At 41.6% G+C, this 17,112-nt stretch overlaps 1 protein-coding gene and 1 pseudogene across 7 annotated transcripts in view; one reads left to right on the top strand and one right to left on the bottom strand.

The window, feature by feature from the left end:
• Positions 1 to 17,112, top strand: part of Zfp385b (zinc finger protein 385B) — a 378,470-nt gene that overhangs the window by 129,618 nt on the left and 231,740 nt on the right. The gene's annotated exons all lie outside the window — the stretch shown is intronic.
• On the bottom strand, positions 4,856 to 4,941 carry LOC120102119 (small nucleolar RNA U3; annotated as a pseudogene).

Genomic DNA, 17,112 nt, shown 5'->3' with positions numbered 1-17,112 from the left:
GCTGTGTCACTGGGGACTTAATTTGCATATCTCCGGTAACTGCTGTTGTTGAATAACTTTTCATGTTTATTGGCCATTTGCGTCCTTTCTTCTATGAAATCCCTGTTCATACCCAGTGAGCAAGTTAACAAACGCGTCAGCTCTAACTGTTGCTAGTACTAGATGCTTATATGCCAGAGTTACGGTGTTTTTCAGTTTATTTGTTACATTGCCTGTTTATCTTCATAGTGTACCGCTTAAGGTTCTATTCTTTTAGATGTCTGTTGAGAAAGAATGATTCTCATTTCAAACACAATCAAATGTGTCTCTTGTTTCTGTGTTCTAAGGAGTTTTTTCACACCTCAAGGTCAAATACCACCTACTGAACTCGTTTTCCCTTTCTTCTGTATTACACAACCAACCGTTGGAGAGTCATCCAGCAATTAGTTTCTTCTTCCTTACTGGTTTCCCGTATCCGGACTGCTGAACTCAGGTTTGTACTGATGTGTGCATTTGTTCTCGATGCTCTTTTCTGGTCCACTGGTTTCTCTGTCCCCACACCACCACCATATTATTATAACATCTGTGAGCTTATGAAAAGCCTTTACAGCTTCTGAGATCAAATGTGCTGCACTGTTTTTATTTTATTATTTTTTAAAAGAGCCACAGTGAAGTTTAAAATGACACAGGCATTATGTATCATGGTGAAACAGTCGGCTTGGGCCGTCATAACAAAATTCCATAGACCAAGTGACTTTAAAAGCAGATAGTTAGATTTTCACAGTTCTAGTTCTGTGGAAGTCCGAGATCCAGGCATCAGTGAGATAGGCTTCATTCTGAAGCATTTTCCATTGGCATATAGGCTGGCCACACCCTGATAGTCTTTACAAGCCTGTCTGTTGGCTCCCCAGTATTGCACATTAGGAGATGGCTACCCTGACCACTGTGTTCATGCGCTCCTGCTTTGTTTCTAGTCAGTGGGAGACAGAAGTAGGGGCATTACATTGAGTTTGAATTCAAACTGGTCTCATAGCAAGTTCCGGGCCAGCCAGAGATTCACAGCACAACTCTGTCCCCAAACGAGTAAACAACCAGAACAAGGAGGAGGAGGAGAAAGAGGCCACTCCCCGTTACATCAGTGCCTTATGCCTAGGTCTCATTTACCATTAATCACTTCCAGGGGCATGATCTCCCAGTGCATACATTTTGGGGTTCAGGCTTACACATATGGCTGTGCTGTTCTGCTTCAGAAATAATACATCTCTTGAATATTTGTTCTTTTAGTTCAGATGTTGAGTGGTCTTATCTAAAACGTGTGACCTCCTTCTCCTTAAAGTTAGGTCTCTTTCCCGGTATTATGTAAGTTAGGATTGTCTCAGCTGTGCAAATGTTTGTATTTTAAATGTTCTTTTATTGTTTCAGGTGGCAAATGCTTATAAACTAGATTGATTTACTAATTAGTCAGTTTACCTTACTGTTCGTGCTTTTTCTCCTCGAGGTCTGTTAGTTTGGGTGTTGATATAACTTGCAGTACTTGGTTTGCTGTGTGAAGGCGTCTCACACAGATTGGTTGTGCTTCTTGTTTGTTTGGGTTGATTGTAATCTGAGAGTTCAGTTCACTCCCACGTTAGAGAAACTAATATCTTGGGTTTCCCTTCTATCAACTTATGGTGGGCTTTCTCTTCTCTTCCCCTCTTTTTCATTTTCCTTATTTATGCCTTTGGATAGAAGGAGCTTGTCTTTTCTCGCCGTCTCATTTCAACATGTTCAAAACCTGTGTGCTCTAGAGTTCCTTGTTTAATGGTTACTCTGTATCTTTTTTTTTTTTTTAGCATGGCATTGTCAAAAGTTAATCACTGCTTTAATTCTGATAAGAAAGTCATTCTGGATTTGTATCCCATGCTTGGCCAGTTTTTAAATTGCAGGGCTACCCTGCAGGTATTGTAGTTACTGTTTGTGCTTTTAGATTTATTGCTCGAGAAGTTGCTGACTCTAAACCTGTTTTGCTTGTGGTGATGATATTGGATTTACTCTGTATCCTATTATCATTTCCCTGAACACATACTAAGACAAATGTGGGCATTAAGACAGTTCTGTCCTGCTCAGTGTGAAGATGGCCCTGCTCTGGGCTAATTAACAGAACCAAAGGCTGATGTGGCTGCAAGAGTCTGAAAACACAGCCTCAGCTTCCCCAGCTGGTTCGTGAGTGTGTGTGTGTGTGTGTGTGTGTGTGTGTGTGTGTGTGTGTGTGTGTATCTGTGTGTATCTGTGTGTATCTGTGTGTCTGTGTGTGTCTGTCTGTATGTGTCTGTGTGTGTGTCTGTATGTGTGTGTGTCTGTGTGTATGTGTGTCTGTGTGTGACTGTGTCTGTCTGTGTGTATGTATGTGTGTGTGTCTGTGTGTGACTGTCTGTGTGTGTCTGTGTGTGTGTGTGTCGGTCTGTCTGACTGTGTCTGTCTATATGTGTCTGTGTGTATGTCTGTGTGTGTCTGTGTGTATGTTTGTGTGTGTCTGTCTGTGTGTCTGTCTGTGTATAACTGTCTGTGTCTCTCTGTATGTGTCTGTGTGTGTCTGTGTGTATGTATGTGTGTGTGTGTGTGTGTGTGTGTGTGTGTGTGTGTGTGTGTGTGTGCGCGCGCGCGCTCCTGCTTGCTGTGTAAGGCAGTGGAAAGTGTTCGCTTGAGTAGGTTCAAAATACAGTTCCCTCGTGGATGAGATCTCTGCTCAACAGCCTGCATTTGTTTGTGGGTAGGAAGGAAAGGCCTACTAGACTTGGGTGCCCACCAATACAGTTGCCCAGGAAAGTACAAATAGAGACAAAGCATGAGTGAAGGCAGTGGCATGCAGGGATTCGTCCCCACACACTGGCTGATGAGGAGGCCTGAGGAGCAGGGGGTCTGTTGTAGAGGAAGTGCACTGTACAGGCTGTTATAGGTCAGACGGACATCAGTAGAGTGGATAAACTTGTACTTTCTCCATCAGCCCTCATTTCTGTTACTGTTGATTCTGTGAGCAACTGCTTTTAAAATAAAAATGGCAATTTGTGAAAATGCAATATGTACAGAAATAGTTATTTTAAAACCATGCCTTCAGAATCCTCAGTGCTTTTTGATGATTTGGTGTGTAATGGAATATAAAAGTACATTTATGTGTAGCTCAAAGTACAGAAATTATAATTGTTCCATAATGGCAGGAATATATATTTATTTTCTATCATAAAGTGAAGAAAACATTTTAGGAGTCGCTATTCAAACAAGTGAAGCTAAAATTCTTGTTATTTTTGCATTAGTGTGATAATAAAATCATAGATTCTTTCTCCCTTGAATTACTTTCAGTAGAAATCTTTCTACATTAAATAACAGTACCCTTTGTGTTATTGAAGAACATTTACAAATCCTTACATATCCTATTGTATTTAAAACACCGACAGAATAATAAAATGTCATTAATTTAGCTTTGTTAATGTAGACCATGGCTGTGGTTGGCTCTGCATAGCATAGACAGTAGGCCACCTATCAAGAAACCTGTTCTCCAAGTAACTTAATGCCAAGTGACTCTTCATGCCAAGAAGCATCAATCTGTTGAAGGATAAATTGCTTTCAAGAATTTTGAAACCTTTATGCAAATAAAAACAGCTAATGAGAAATTAGTTTTAAACATCCAACTAAACTTCCAAGAAGAAATAAATACTAGCTGAAGGTTCTGAATACTGTGAAAGCTAAGTTTCTCTGTTAGTGTGGCCACAGACCCGATTGCCCCAATGTTGGCTTACTCCTGGGTCTGAATTCTGCCTGAGAATGGTTTTGTACTATGCGCCTAGAAAACATTCAGACTTCTTTGTCATTTTTTCCTCATTAATGTTAAATTTAAAAATGTCAAAACTGATATGTTTATTTCTAGTTTGCATATGTGGTTACTTTTAAAATAAATGGGAAATATAAGTGAACTGAAGTAAGCTATTGAATGATGATAATCATGTAAGGACTAGAGAGTGGCTACTTAGTGACTGTCTTACCATGCTTGGCCACATCATGCTTCATAATCACAGGGGCCTCATTCAGGTCAGGCGAACCAATAGCTTTAATCACCACATGTTCAGGTATCTGGCTGGCAGCGGTGAGAACACATGCTGGGGCCCTGAGAGTTGGAGGCATGGAAATGTATAATTAGTCTAAACACTGTGGTAGAATTCTAAGAGAATCGCCTACTCAGGGTCCATGACATCACAGCTAAAGAACTCACACGAATTTACTTTAATAAGATAGGTAAATCACAAAATTTTTCAGAGTTGATTAGTTTTAAAAGCATGCTGCAGAATGAAAACCATGTTAGCTAACGCTTGAGAGTCTACAGAAAGCCGTGTGCCTAGGACAAAGTCCCACCCCCTGGGATGAAGTTTCCAGATTGCTTCTTCAGTACTGTCTGCCATAAGGTTCTAGGTTACATAAATATACTTTGCTCCTTCTAATTACAAAAGGAGCATATGCTCATTCTTGAAAAACACAAAACAGCAAACAAAACCCACTTATAATTCCACTATACAGATATATCCACAGCCAACATTTTAATATTACTAATTTATCTCTTCCAGCACTCAGGAAGGTGTCCCATTTTTACCTACAAGCACACTAGGGGTCTTCCTCTTCCTTCTTGGTTGCCTTGCAGATGACGTAGGTTAGGTTCCCAGCGCCCATCCACATGGTGGCTCACAACCATCCTTAACTCATCTCCAGGGGATTTGTTCTACCTTCTGGCCTCCACAGATACTAGGTCCATGCACAATATGCATACATGCAGGTATGTCTTTAAAATTTATCATGTGACAAAGATTCTACCAGATGGGACTTAGGACATAGTGTAATTGGTAGAGTTCTTGCTTCATGAAGCCCTGGGTGTTCTACACAGTAAGAGAAACTTCTCTCGTAACGAACTATAGAAATGAACCCTAAAAGCATAGTCTTAGCCCTGGGGGTTCTATCTCTAGGACCACATCAAACTGGACCTACAGAATATGCCTGTAAGTCCAATGCTTGGGAGGTATAGAAAAAAGGCCATGCTTGACTAGATACATAGATCTTCCACATAAAATGTATTAAAATGTGACTAGTGTTGCAACATACATGTTAATGTCTGTGTTTCTGTGGTATATAAATCTCATTTTCCTTTGGATACGTCCCTAGCCATGGGATTGCTGCATTACATGCCACTCCTGTCTCTGGCTTCTTAAAGGAGAAAGGCAGGCACACACAGAACTTAAAGGAATGTGTTGCTTTCGGTCTTTCATTTTGTGGATAAAAGCAAGAATAAACAGGTTTCAATGATAATTAACTCATTACTTATCCTCCTAAAGTAAGGGAAGCAAATGAGGATTTTTTTCCCACTTATCAACCTCAATTTAATATTTTATCCCAAGAGGCAAAGAAATGGTCCTTACATATTCTGGCCATTATATTTTAATTACTGTAGACTCTTAACTGGTTTTATTTCAAAAGGCCTTGGGCATTGGGAGTCCCACAGGAACACCAAGGTACACAACCACAATATATGCGGAGGACATAGTGCACCCATGCAGGCTCTGTGATGATTGCCTCAGTCTCCGAGAGCCCCTGGGAGCCGGGCTTATTCGAGTCTGTAGAACATGTTCCACTGGTGTCCTCAGTCCAACTCCTTCCTACAAGCCCTCCTCTTCTGTGGAATAGCCAGAGCTCCGCCTAATGTATGGCTGTGGGTGTCTGTATATCCACCCATCAGCTGTCGAACAAAACCTCTCGATGACAACTGGGCTAGGCACTGATCTGAGTACAGTAGAATATCGTTAGGAACCATTTCATTAGTTTTTTTCCCCTGCCAGTTGTGCTTAGTTCTATCCCATGTCTCTGGGCTATGTATTCTCTGGTTCTTTTCCTCACGTGGGAACCCCTCTAGTATTGGTCATGGGATCCTTCTCCTGGTGTGGACGTGAAGTTGAACTGGTAATTGGCTGGCCACCCCTACAAGTTCTGCACCACCATTACCCAAGCAGATCTTGTAGGCAGGACACATTGTAGGTTGAGTGTTTTGTGGCTGGACTGATGTCCCAATCCCTCCACCGGAATCCCTGCCTGGTTAAGGAAGATTTCTGGCTCAGCCTCTCTATCCCCCATTGCTAGATGTCTTTGCCAGGGTCACCCAAGTAGATCCCAGAAACTTTGCACTACAATAGGTTTCCGTGTTGTCACCAGTGCCTCCCCGCCCCCCAATTCCAGTAGTTTCTCTCAGTCCCCTCTCACTCCATCCCCCACCTGCCACCTCCCCAACCCTGCCATCTGATCCCATACCTTTACCCAAGTCCTCTCCTGTTACCTTGGTTAAGAAGACCCCTGCATGATTAAAAACAAAACAGGCTGTTGGTTTCCAAGCTTATCTCTGTCGTTCACTAACTAAATGTTCCTGAGCAGACATTCGAGAGTGCTTTTGTCCAGCTGCATTATGTGTGGACAATGGAGAAACCATAGTTCTTAGATTGTCACGGAGCTAAGTGAGATGTTCCTGAAATAGCACATGTCGACACATGTGCTCAATAAATATGCATGTTGGTAATCGTTTCTGTCGCTTGCGTTGCTCCAACTCCATTCTCTTACTCGCCCCTGCCCGCTCCTTTGCCTTACAGTTTCGAGTGTATTCTCCAATCACAGCTTGTCTCACTGGAGGGAGCTGACCTCCCCCATACACATGTGGATGGCTGTATCCATTATGCTTGGAAGCCTTTGGGGGAATGACAGACATCTATGCAGGGACATTATTTTATGATTTCCATTCTGAATGCCAAACTGTGTGACCACATCAATAGAGTCTAACCTTACCTCTGGTGTATACCACTGGAATTAAGGTGGCACTTCTTTTGACATTAGGTGGCTGGAGTTTTAGGACCCAAGCAAGACGCATGGTGGTGATAGTTTAAAAGATTAAGGAGACTAGTGTTCTTGCTTTTAAGATAAACATCATCCCCACCCGTGGAACAACCCCCATGCTAGAAACGAAAGTTTTGCTAGGCAAGTTTTACCACTGACCTACACTCCCAGCCACCTCCTGTATCACAGTCTTCTGTCTATTGTGTTGAAGAGTATGAAAGTGAGCAGTTAGAATCTAACACATGTTCTGTGTTTCTGATTAAAGCAACACACATGACAACTCACCCAACACAGATAGCCCACTACAGACCAAACCGCAGATACCACTGAAGTCCAACTTAGTGAAGGGTTACCGATAGTAGAAATGACTCAGACAGATGCATCACCAAATGCCACCCCAGCGTGAGTGAGAGGTCACAAAAATTGGAACCTGGAGCCCACTGCACAGACTACAGGCAGCTTAACAGGCTGGAGAGTACTCCTTACTAGTGTCTAAGTTGGCCTAAATATTTTCTAGCAGCTCAGCTTATCTGATCTGTCTTCATTATAGCTTGACCAGTCTGAGAGCCTTTAGTTTGGCTTGCTCCTTCTGGAGGGAGTGACCTAGTGAATCTGATCAATTTCAGGGACTTCCTGAATTTAGTTTGAGTTTATAATCCCTTCTTAAGGAGGTTCCCAGCTAGATGAAATGTTTGAATCTCAGAGGAAACTGTTATACAACACTACTCTCCAGAATTCACATAATATTGTTGCTTAGAAAACCAGTGTGGTGGCAAATTACTGGATTATAGATTTTATTCCTTCCTTCCTTCCTTCCTTCCTTCCTTCCTTCCTTCCTTCCTTCCTTCCTTCCTTTTCCTCCCCATCCCCTGCATTTTTATGTGACAGCGTCTCACTCTGTAGCCCAGCATGGTTTTGAACTTGTAACATTTCTCTGGCATCAGCTCTCAAGGGCTGGAATTGCATTCCGTACATGCATCAGTGGCTAGATTTTTTTTTTCTGGTTTTGCTCATGGACCATATTTGGGATAAGAAAGAAAGAGCCAGAACATAGAAAACAACAGAACAGAAAACAACCAAGGTTTTGAATCGCCTAAAATATGAAAATAAGAAACCCCCCTGTTACCCAGAAGTGAGGTCTTTCTGGCCCATCTTAGGCACATTAGTTGCACTTACGTCACAAAGAATTACCTGTGTGGAAACACTGGGTTTCTGATTGCATTTGTGTCACTACAGCTTATGAAACTCATCTGCATATGCATCTTACAGGAATTAGCCACATTTAATAAGCATATCACATACAGTACACAAATTTGATTTTAATAATCTGTCACAAAATGTCTGAGACCCATGCTACCTCAGTAAAAATATTTCCATGAGTTTTGCAACTGAATTTGCTTAGCACCCAGATCCCTTCTTACAGATGAATTCAAATGACTGTAAATGAATTATAGATGAATAGAATTTTAAGCTGGCTTTTTATTTATTTTTTTCAAACATTTTGTCATTCCTTTCCCCACCTCTCGTCTCTCTTTCTCTTCTCTCAAAAAAGAAACCCAACAACAAATTCAAAATAAGTCGATGAAAATCAATAAGCCAAAACAAAAAACAAAAAACGAAAAACAGAAGAAAATGCATACAAATAGGATGAAATCTGTTTCGTGTTAGAAAGCTATTTCTGGACATGAGGCTGCCCCAGACTGTGGTCAGTATACCCAAAGATACCCCTCTTGAGAATGTGGATTTCCCCCTTCCCAGCAGGTATCTCTTGGAAATAGCTTCTTGGTTAGGGGTGGGAACTTCTGTATACTTCCCCTTCTCGGTACTGAGATCTCACATGCAAATTTTAGAGTAAATTATTGACTGTAAGTGAAAATAAAATATACCGTTGACATTTTCTCCTTTGATTACATTATTTAAAATAGTCTTACAGAAACGTAAGTTTTAAAATACAGCATAATTGTAAATTTTTCACACCGATCTCCACTTTAATATACATCAGAGGTTATTTATAAGAAATATGATGAGGGGCTGGAGAGATGGCTCAGCAGTTAAGAGCACTCCTTTGTTCTTCCAGAGGACCTGGGTTCAATTCCCAGCACCCACATGGCAGCCCACAGTTGTCTACAACTCCAGTTCCAGAAAAACTGAAACCCTCAGAAAGGCATACACGCAGGCAAAACACCAATGCCTGTGAAATAAAAAAGAAAGAAATTTGATGAATGCTGTCATGCGGTGAGGGTTACTTTTTTTAATGTAAAAATCTCTTGAAGTAGCAAAACTGTCCTTGACACATTAGACACAATTGGCATTTACTCCCTTTGTTCCGTTTATAAATGGGGGACTCATCTCTGTGACAGGAAAGTGCTCAGCTTTTCCTTGCTCCTTTCCACAGGATGCTTTGCAAATGGGGGAGCAAAAGAGAGATCATTTTCTGGGCGTTAGAGATGCCTACCCTCAGAGAATGCATCAATTTCACCTTTAGCCCTGAGAAGTCACTTAGACAGGGTTATACAAGTTAAGTGATCCTTCGATGAAGGCTGACAGTGAATGACTTATAAAACGTATGTGAAAAACTTGACTTGAAAATCAGTCATTGAATGGAAAGGTCCGTGCTGTTAGCACAGGAAGCACAGCAATGTCACCTGGCCAACATCTTGGGCACCTCCACCCAGCTCTTCAAATTCTTAAGCCCATGGAGGGACCTGTAAAGCAGATCATTTATGCCCTCAAAAACATAGCTTTAAAACTCACGGGACTATGCCTGGAGACCGCGGAAAGGGGCCGCGGTGGTGTTGGGTAAGTTCTGTAGTATCTCTTTTACTGCATGTTAAGCAGGGAAAGAATCTACCTCAGAGGATTGTTGGGTGGATTAAATGAACAATTAATGTAAGACTCTTAGGACAGTTCCTAGCACGTCCTAAGCTGTCAATAATCATTAGCTGTTACTATTGTCTGAGAAGCCAATGGGACTCTCGGGTTTACAAATGAATTGCATATTAAAACGGGACTACATTCAAGTAAAGAAAGAGTATAATTCCAAGGGAATTCATAACCAGGCGGAGCTTAATGTATTCTTGTGCTTTCATCGATAATAAGAAGTCTTCCAGTCAGAAACCGAGTTGGAGAGAGAAGCGGGGTATTTCTAAACTGCACCCACCAAATTCTTCAGCGTACAACCTAGAAGAAGACGCATCGATAGTAATAACAATTAAAAATTAACACAGTGACTGCAGTTACAGTCAATTGTAGTTTGTTTTGAAAGCTGACGCTGATGGACTGGGCTGTTAGAAGGACACTCAGGATGACCACGAAACCTAGTCCACGTCCTCTCTGCTTCCTCCTCCAGACACTCCTCCGACTGAGTCTGTTCAGCACCCCGCAGTGACATACCATGCCTTCCACTCGCAAGCATGCTGTGCCATCCAGGACTTTCCCTGAGCATCTTTGGGATTTGCAGGCGGAGACACAGACCCTAAAGCTAAAACGGCACTGGAAAGGAACAATGGTGTGCCAGTGGGACCATGCTACGTGTTCTGCAAATGGGGCCATTTAGGCTTGAGAGTCAGGAGGAAAAGCTACCCTGAGTGAATGGGGCACACCCAGACTTCGAGATACAACTGGTGCGAACGGTTTCATAGCATGTCAGCTGCGGCCTGGGAATTGGGTGGAATGAAGGTGGCCTATGAGCTGGCAGTCAGCAGATACTAGCTCAGAGCGCAAGGCTATATTTTAGAGTCGTGGGCTGTAGAAATTGGGGGTGGCGTAAACAGGGAAGGATCATTTAAGCGAGACATCAGCTTTTCTCTTCATTAGAGTCAGTGGACCCGGGGCCTTTCGAGGGGTTCTTTGCTGAAATGCTCACGGTTTCAGCAAGTCTTCATTGAAACCAGCAATTCCTTTTCCTTCCATTTTTTTTTAAAGGAATTTTATTGGTACTGTCTTTTTCTCTGATGTGTGTGAGTCTACTCAACAAATATATGCCCCTTCTCTGCTAGCAGTGTCACAAATTATACATGAACCCCTGTGTGTTCGTGTAGACACCTCAAGGAAAACTAGACAAACAGCATCTTCCCCTGATCAGTGATGTCGTGTGGGCACGCTAGCTGGCCATGTCCTATTTTAAATGCACGCCCCGTGCATATTTCAGATCCTTTGCTACAAGTGGGAATCGTGACTCGGGCGCGGTGGCCCACACCTGTAACCTGAGCGCTCTGGAGGCCAAAGGGGGAAGAAGACAGCCAGTGGTTCCAGACTGCAGGAGGAGTTTAGCGCCCAAAGCCTGGGTTATTCAACCACAAGAGAATTTATGCTGTAGTATTTCCATCGACTTAGAAATAGGCACATAACCCGAATCCAAAACGCAAAGCTGTTGTGTAGCATGGACAGACAAGCCCATGACGGCATGCACCGGTAATGAGGACACATGACTCAGTGGCCATGTTCAGTCTCCGATTCCAAGGTGAAAAGCAGAAATGCTAGACTTTATACAGCGAGGATTTCTGCTCGAATGCACTTCCGTGTTTTGAGCGTGTGTTTTGGAGAAACATGTTATTTAAATTTCCTCCTCATGGAGGAAAGGGGGAGTGGTATTGTTTAATGGACATTTAATTTCATTTTGTGGGGGGATGAATGGTGGTGATGGCTGGGCACCAGCATCAACGTACGAGTGCCTTCGCCCTCCGACACGGTTCAGATAGCAGATGTGGGTTGTGTATATTCTATTACAACATAATTTTCAAACATGCCTCCTCCATACTGAGAGGGCATTCCAGTGTATTTATGACATTGTTCGAAAACATTATTTTCCTTAAAATAACTCTAAGTACAATATGAATATGCAATTAAACGCATTACCATAAACACTGGTCCGATTTCGAAACCGTGAAAAATGCTGAAACCCACATTGGGATGTAGTTAAGAAACACTGCGGCCCTAGCCGGCAGAGATCTGAGAACACGCTTTGATTTTATGCTTAACTTCATGACCTTATATAATGTAATGGTTTCTAGCTTGACTAGAAAGTTTAGAGATGACTTTTTATTGACTTTTAGTCAAAGGAGAAGATTATTCAATCAGACCATAAACATTAAGCTTCTGGTATTGGGGAGTTGTATTAGATTGAATTTCAGGTATTATGTGTGGAATAAAGTGCTTTTATTGTGCTCCCTCTCCTTTTCGAGTCTCTATACCTCTGGTTTAATGGCATAATAATAGCGTGGCTGGATTTACCAGCCGGAGTTATAAATATGTAACATTCATTTCTAGGTAATATATTACACACCTCTTTTATGAAGTAGTAGTTACCCTTGATGTAAAAGTGGATATTTGATCTGAATAAATGATCCTGGAATATATGAGACACTGTTAGTTATACTGTCCTCCCAGGTGCTAAAGAGCTTTTGCAAGATGTCAGAGTTGGAAAATAATAATTGATCTTCAGGAATCTCCAGCCGGTGTGATGGTTATTCTAAAAATTCAACTTAAGACCTTTAAGACAGACACGCTCTAATTTCCTTTTACTATACCTGATGCTTAGCCACATTTTACTGAGGAATAGCTTGTGTTCAATTGACAAACTGTCACTCCTTACTGGGGGTTTTGCTAAACCATCTTCATATAAGTCAATGTTTATCTTATTACTATATATTTTTTAATATTCTTCCATTCCTTTTAGAGTTCAGGTGTCTGACTCATAGATTTATGAGAATCTGTTTCAATCCACAGAGAAAAGAAAGGACCATATAAATTCTTCTGAAGAGAATCAACTTAACATTATAACGTGGATAGCGATCTTGTGGTTTCCAGTAGAACTTCAAGAAGCCAGAAGGTTTAGCTTGTAGTCATAGCTAGCTATGTAATAAGTCGTGCTAACAAATGTTTTGGTTTTGTTCCTCAAAATCAGTTATTTAGAGAGAAAATGATACACATATTCATGTTCATGGAAAGAATAGAATCTGAGGAAGATCAACAATATCAACCAACCAGACCCTACCAGAGCTCCCGGGGACTAAACCACCAACCAATGAGTACACAAGGAGGGACCCATGTGGCTACATATGTAGCAGAGGATGGCATTGTCTAACATCAATAGCAGAAGCCCTTGGTCCTGTAAAGACTCGTTTCCAGAAATGTAGGGTAATGCCAGGGTGCTGAGGTTGGAGTGAATGGGTGGGAGTGGGAGCATCTTCATAGAATCAGGGGAAGGGGAGGGGACATGGGAGAGGGGAGAAAGCGGATAACATTTGAAATGTAAATGCATAAAATATTCAAGGAAAATAAAATTTATATAAAAATAGAATCTGACACCTTGCAGTAAGACACTTAATCCCAATTCATTAGAGACTCCTCGATCCTGAGAGGTCTTGAAAGCACTGAAATTTTACATTTAGGTGCAGTATGGGAGGTTGACACTGTGAAGGTCTTTGGTTCTTCCTGGACCTTGGTGCAATCTTTCTGTCGGTGCTGTACCAAATATGGGCACAGTGATTGTCATTTTCTGTCTTCCTTTCCTTATTCACAGAGTCGTTTTAAGGCAAGTGGATGGCCCCATGTCTGAGAACATCTTAATTTAAAAGAAGAGTCATACTGACTTTTTAAAATCCATAAATAGATGTTCAGTTCTATCGGATCTTTAGCTAGTATTGTTGGCTTTCCACATCTGTGAATTCCACATCTAGATCCAGCCAATTGAGGATCAACAGAATCTGTAGGAAAACACGTCACTTGAGGTGACTACATATGGAATGGCTTTCCCCTCGTGTTCCCTAAGCAGTACAGGACGGCAACTGTTTATATTGTACATGGGTTAGAAATAACCTAGAAAGGCTTGAAAGTATGTAGGAGGATGTGTCTAGGCTATTCGCAGATACCATGCACATTGGAGACTTGGCACAAGCATACACTTTGGTACACAAAGCAGAGCCTGGACCAATTGTCCCCTATGTACTAAAAAATTAATGCTTGCGCATAAATGGTGTGCTGAGGAGAAAAGAGCTTCTTTGTACAGTTTTGTAAAGCAATGTTTATTGAATAGTCGATTAAAAATGAATGTAGCTTGAGGATTTCTCCCTTCTGGATGCTCTTGGCACTCCATGAACCACACGTTAGGAGGCCAGTCCTGTTGGCTCATGGGCTTGTTCAAACATAGCCTGCTTTTTACAGAGTTCTTTATTCTGGATTGTCAAATAAATAGAATGATACAATATGTAATTCTTGGATGACTGACTTCTTGAATTGCCTAGTTTTGTATTTCAAGGCTTACCCATGCCGTAGCAGTACTTGTAGTACTACAGTTCTTTCTCTTTATAGCTGAATAATATTCCACTCAACAGTTTTTATCACCTTTGATCATTCATCTGTCTGTTGATTGGTACATTATCTATTGGCTGGAAGAGCCTTCGGGCTGATGTAAATACTGCTTACATGTATTCGTATTATAATTTCTATTGAGTATATAGTTAGGAGGAGCATTCCCAGTTACAGAGTAAATCTATGACTAATTGACTGATGAATCACTTCTATCAAAGCGATGGCACCAGTTTACATTGATCCTGGGAGTACAAGAGGATCAACATCTCTTACCATTATCAAATTACCGACTCCCCATCTTAGTGGCTGGGAAATAGCATTTCTTGTGGGATTTTCATTTTTATGACCCAAATGGCCAGTGTCCATCATTTTTTCATGTGCTTTTTAAACTTTTGTTTATCAGACTTAGGGGAACATTTATTCAAATAATTTCTCCACTCGTGTGCATATGTGTATGGTATATTGTGGGAGTGGGATGCACACAATTCAATGTGCAGAGGTGTGTGCCCTCTTGTGTGCACAAGTGAGGGCCAAAGCAGGACTTTGGGTGTCATCCTCGGTTACTCTCTACCTTATTGCATGGAGGTAGGGCCTCTCACCAAGCAGGAAGTTTGTTGTCCCAGCTGAGTTCTGGCCACTAGTGCTGGTTTGTGGGTTCGTGCAGCCAAGCCTGGAAAGCCATTGCTTCTGGGACTTCCAATTCAAACCCCATTTTTAAATAGGGTTATTTAGTTGTTTGGAGTCTGACTTTGAGTTCTTTGGATATTTTAGTTCTATCAGATGTAGGGTTGTAAAAATAGAATTTGAAAATATTCTTCCCACTTTGTGGTTCCATTTCACTTTCTTAATAGTGTCCTTCAAAGCCTGACATTTTTAAATTATGAAGTCTGTTCCTTTTTTTCCTTTGGTGTATGAATTCTCCACTTAATCCAAAATTATGACAATTAACACCTGTTTTCTCATGACAGAGTTTTAGTTACTTTGATATATTTGTGGGTAATCTTCTACTAACTCTCACATAGCTCTGGTTGTACTTTATTAAAGGATCAGTAAATGGGTAGAGTCAACCTCCCTGACCTATGAATCTGTGGCGACTCTTACTTGTGATTTCAGGGGCATCATAGCCCACGGCCACTAACCACCCCAGTTAGCCACAGACAGAAAGCAATAGTCAGGAGACAGTAAAGTAACATAACCAAGTTTGTGAAAAAGGATGAGTCAGAGGGTGGGAAGATAACTAAAGCTCGCAGATGGCTTCAATCAAAAGCTTACAACTTCCTGGATTCAGATTTCCCAGAATATTTTGTTCAATTCCAGCTGCTGAAGCAGTGTGTCTCTAAGTCAGTGTTCTCAGGACGTGATTTAACAGACAAGTTCCTGCCAGTTCATGGCGACTTTGTATCTTCTACTAAAGAATTCGAGCATGTATAGTAACAAGTCAGTTGCATACCTTGTGGAACTAGTGACTCCTGCTTCTACAATTACTCCAGTGAAGTAAAGCCATGGTAAAACAAAAAACGAAACAAACAAAAACAGAAAAACAAAACTGAGGCGGGGGACAATGCAGCCGAGAGCCATTCAGGATTATTTCCAATGCAGTTGTAGGCCTGCCATCTCACAATCATCAATTCCAAAGATGTCGGTTGGGTTTCTCTAACTGTATAACTGCATAACTCTTTCAAGTAAAGTTTATCAGTGGACATAGGACCTGATCACAACTAGCTACACAGCTGTAAGTTAGCCGGCTACAAGTCAGCTTAGCTGTAGGTTCACAATGATGGGTGATAAAGTCCTTTAAAGAATTTGATGATGATGACGATGACGACAATGGCGACGACGTTGGAGCCCTCAATATGGCGTAGTGGGTAAGGGTGCTTTCTATCCATGTTGATGACCTACCTAAGTTGGAGCCCCCGAATCCAACAGTAGAAGAAGAGAAGGACTCAGTTGAGTTTTCTTCGGACCTCCACGAGTCAGTCTCACACGCACACACTAAATACATGAAAATAAAGAAGTAATTTGATGTTTAAGAAAACGTTTCCTCGGGGCTGGGGATTTAGCTCAGTGGTAGAGCGCTTACCTAGGAAGCGCAAGGCCCTGGGTTCGGTCCCCAGCTCCGAAAAAAAGAACCAAAAAAAAAAAAAAAAAAAAAAAAGAAAACGTTTCCTCACTTGTCTGTGTCAATCAGAGTTCTAGTGCTGTGAAGAGACACAATGACCAAGGGAAATCTTGTAGGAGAATGCATTTAATTGGGGGCTTGCTTAACAGTTTCAGAAGTGTAGTTCCTTATCATCGTGGCACGGAGCATGGCGGCACGCAGGCAGGTGCAGGAGCAATACCCGACGGTTCTATGGATCCATAGATACAGAGAGATTCAGGACACGGCATGGGGTTTTTTTTTTTTTTTTTTTTTTGTTCTTTTTTTCGGAGCTGGGGACCGAACCCAGGGCCTTGCGCTTCCTAGGCAAGCGCTCTACCACTGAGCTAAATCCCCAACCCCACGGCATGGGTTTTTGAAACTTCAAAAACATACTCCCTTCAACAGGGCCACACCTCTTAATTCTTCTAATGCTTAAAAATAGTGTCACTCCTTGGTGACTAAACATTTAAATATATTCTAACTACCACAGCTACTTTCTTTTTTTAAAAAAAAATTTATTTATTTTATGTATGTGAGTACACTGTAGCTATCTTCAGACACACCAGAAGAGGGCATCAGATCTCATTACAGATGGTTGTGAGCCACCATGTGGTTGCTGGGAATTGAACTCAGGACCTCTAGAAGAACAGTCAGTGCTCTTAAGCACTGAGCCATCTCTCCAGCTCCCTACCACAGTTTCTTAAAAGTCATTTAATTGGCTATTGATTTGGGTTCCCACCCTTAAATCTGGCATGAAAACAGATAATTGCCCCATTTGAATGTAACTGCGT

This window comes from Rattus norvegicus, chromosome 3 (assembly GCF_036323735.1).
Source record: "Rattus norvegicus strain BN/NHsdMcwi chromosome 3, GRCr8, whole genome shotgun sequence".
NCBI lineage: Eukaryota > Metazoa > Chordata > Mammalia > Rodentia > Muridae > Rattus > Rattus norvegicus.
The sequence above is the reverse complement of the archived record's forward strand: the minus strand, read 5'-3'. Positions and strand labels throughout refer to the sequence as shown.